We start from the raw sequence: 3,676 nt of genomic DNA, 5'->3' as shown, positions 1-3,676 counted from the left end.
TGCAATGATAGTGGGGCCAACAAGCTTTATGGAAACTTTGAGACACAAAGTAATGGTGTTTTTATAGATTGTAGATGGAGAGGGCCTCAACCTTGACCTGGGGCTCTCAAATGTCTTGTTCTATGTATTACATGATATGATATATACATTTAATCAAGATAATAACAAATTCACATCAGCTGATGTTTGTTGTGTTATTCTGAAACCTCCTCAAACAAATGAAATATAAAACAATGTTTATATTGTTTTGCACTTTGGAGCAGTTCAAAGCTAAAAGCATTCATCAGTTATAACTGTTTTTTATTGCAGAGGGAAAGACACAAAGGGAATTTAAAAAGAAGGACACAGAGGAAGCTTAGCAGCTGCCAAGGTCAGTCTCCAAGTGAATAAATCACACAGAGCTGGACATGAAATAAATAAACAGATGGCACTTGGTGGCTTATAAGCTCCATAAAATGTGTCCTAGTGTATTGTGCAGGTGCTGGAGAAATGCTGATCTGTAGATGTATGGAGTTCAGCCTCTCTGTCCATCAAGTACAGGCAAGTAGATAAAAATGAAATTATGTTTTCCCCCATGTCTACATCAGTCAAACTTGTTTTTACACACCTAAATGTCCAGGTGATCTTGAAGTCGACTCATATCCTTTCATATCCAACTATTCTATATGGGGTCCCAGCAAAGTAGTTCAGTCATTTGATAATTCATATTCATGATGTCCTTTCCTGATTCTTTTCGTGTGTATGAATCTACTCTGATAAGGTCATGTTTACTATTTCCCCTTTATTTCTATTAGACAGATAACCTTTGAATATGTTTGGGGGGCGGCCTACTGTCTTATTAACCGACTGCTGGTAACAGTTGTTATAATGTCTATTAGAATACTATCTAGCATCCACCTATTGATAGGGACCCACCGGGGCAAATCCACGTTTTGCTTCATTTGTTTAAGTATAATCAGTGTCGGACTGGGACACCAGGGGCCCAACCAAAACCCTTTGATCAGGGGCCCACCAATTAATCTTAGACCAGGGTCCCACTTTTAGTACTATTTTTCTTCCTCTCCTCACTCACCCGCTATTCTCCTAGTATATTTTCTTTACATACTATACTCTATTTTCCATCTATTTAGCTTCTTTGTCCTCATAGAAATAGGGAATGGCCATGAAATAGGCCAAATTTTTAGCAGTAGGAGGGCCCACTGACACCTGGGCCCGCCGGGACTTTTCCTGGTATCCTGGTGGGCAAGTCCGAGACTGAGTATAATAATTATTAATTTACCTTGTTTTAAAGACCAGAGCCCCACTTCACATTTTGTTACTTTCCCAGGCTACGCTAGTGTCTACTGAGAAAGTCAGACAGGAGAAATTACTCAACTCATACACAAGTACTGACTCCTAGGAATAAGGTATGATGGCAATGTGGCTTTCTGTTAGTTATTTCCCCAGGCCAGTGCAGCTTTTTCCTGTAAGGTACATGGCCCAAGAAAATTAATCAGTTATTGGATTCACGGGGGGGGAGTTAATACATTGGCACCCCCATATTTACTCTCTGGTTAATTCTGAAAAACATAGTCCCTGTTTTAAAATTCTTTTCTAAGCATTTGTTCATTTATAATAAGGTCCTAGTGCACTGCAGCCAACAACTGCTTGGATCAAAAGATTTGAGTGACTTTAGAATAGCCTTTTACTTTTTTTCTGGCTCTAGTGAATGGCAGATGTGTTTGTCAGGTGTTAATGGTAACATCCAGTACTGATTGCACCTTTGTTCCCTTCCAAGTGGCCATCAGCTATCTAAACTTCTGTTATCGGGGACATTGCAATTTGGAACCTATTTGTGGAAAGACTATTGCTTCAGGTGCTGTGATTTAAATTATTGGATGTTACAGTCTTAGTACTTTGATCCAACATCATCCAGTCATCTCTTGTTAGCACAGAAGGTAGTTATTCACTGCAGTGTATTGTGTACTTTATGATATAGCTGATATTACTGTACATTTAGGTTTGTTGAAATTAACAGCTTTAATAGCACAGTCCATTAAAGGAGCTTCAGTAGGATAATGAGATAAATAGTATGGCTGTGGATGCGTTCATGCATATTTCAATAGCATTTTAAATAAATATAATTCATGGAAATAGAGGTTAGAAATTAGTGGTTATAAAAAAAACAATCAGTGACTTCAGCAGTGCTTGAAGGCCCTAGTCAAGAAGACCACAAAGTGTCTTTTTGGTTAATCATGAAGGTCTATGTTTCAGCTGAAACCAACTCTTATTGTAATTTGTTAGCATAAGTAATGCTTGGCTACAAGCTAGTATGCCTTTCCTGTAAGATAGCAAAAGGGTATAGCAACCACTACAGGTATGGGATTCATTATACAGTAACCTGTTATTCAGAATGGTACAAAAAGGCCATCTCTCATAGACTCCATTTTATCCAAATAGTCCAAATTTTTTTCTCTGAAATAGTAAAACACTATCTTGTACTTGATCCAAATTAAGATATAATTAATCCTTAAAGTATGAAGATCCAAATTATGAAAAGATCCATTATCCGCAAAACCCCAGGTCCCAAGCATTTTGGATAACAGGTCCCATAGCTGTAGTGTAAATTACCATAAATAGTATGTGCATTGTTCCTTAATCATACTTATAACTGGATATAATGGGCTAATTTACAACTTTGCAGGGTAAAAGGCAGTGTGTCTTTTATAATGTATCTCAATGTATAAAGCTTGAAAGTATGCAGTAATATAAGGAAGCCTTATACCTAAACAATTAAAGAATACCACTTAATGCCTGATCAGTAACTTTCATGTACTGCTCCAGTAGAAAAAACAACATATACTGGACACCAGTGGTCCTAAGCCATGAACATTCCAATAAGAATAAGAGGTGCTTCCTTCACACAACGATAAGTCAAATAGAGCCAGTAATTAATCTGGTACAGGCATATTCACACACTAATACTCATTTGAGATAGGATTGTAAGACTTAATTTACAATCAGGGCATGGTGCAAAGTGCAAAAACAGCAATCGCAGGGAGACATTGTGGCATGGGGGCATGGGTCTGTGAGCTCCAGAATGGAACACAAGAAACTGCTCTTTTGGAAGAATTCATTGCTGCTTGCATGTGGCAGCAATGTATTAATAAGGCCATCAAACTCTTTCATCCCATGCTTCATATGACTTACTAAGGAAAAACTATATTGTTTCCTATCACTTTTATAAATGAAAGTTATGTATACCCACAAAGCACCAGTGCCAATGGAAATACCTCCCACTGGGCATAGGTTACAATCATGGGACTTCCACCAAATTAAAGTAACTGTGTCACCTCTCCTACATATCTTTTTACTTATATGTAATTTTTACTTTATTCCACCAGGCTCGTTTATTATTTGGTCTCAAAGTAAAAATTGAGGCCCATATTTGTCTGCATTACCAGGCTTTTCCCCTTCTCTAACTGTAGCTCTGCCTTTGTGAAACAACCTCTAAACAGTGGCACATTAGGGATCTGTGAAAGAATCCAACAACATTCATGTTCAATAGCAAAGGCAAAGGAGTTGTGACATATGCCAAGGGTTGGTTAGCTATAGGTGAATCATTGGGTTCTTCCTTCTGCATATCCATTTACATAGAAGCTGTTCTGGTGCATTGGATTATGAATTCAATCGTTTT

The sequence above is a fragment of the Xenopus laevis genome, chromosome 1L, assembly GCF_017654675.1.
Source record: "Xenopus laevis strain J_2021 chromosome 1L, Xenopus_laevis_v10.1, whole genome shotgun sequence".
NCBI lineage: Eukaryota > Metazoa > Chordata > Amphibia > Anura > Pipidae > Xenopus > Xenopus laevis.
The sequence above is the reverse complement of the archived record's forward strand: the minus strand, read 5'-3'. Positions refer to the sequence as shown.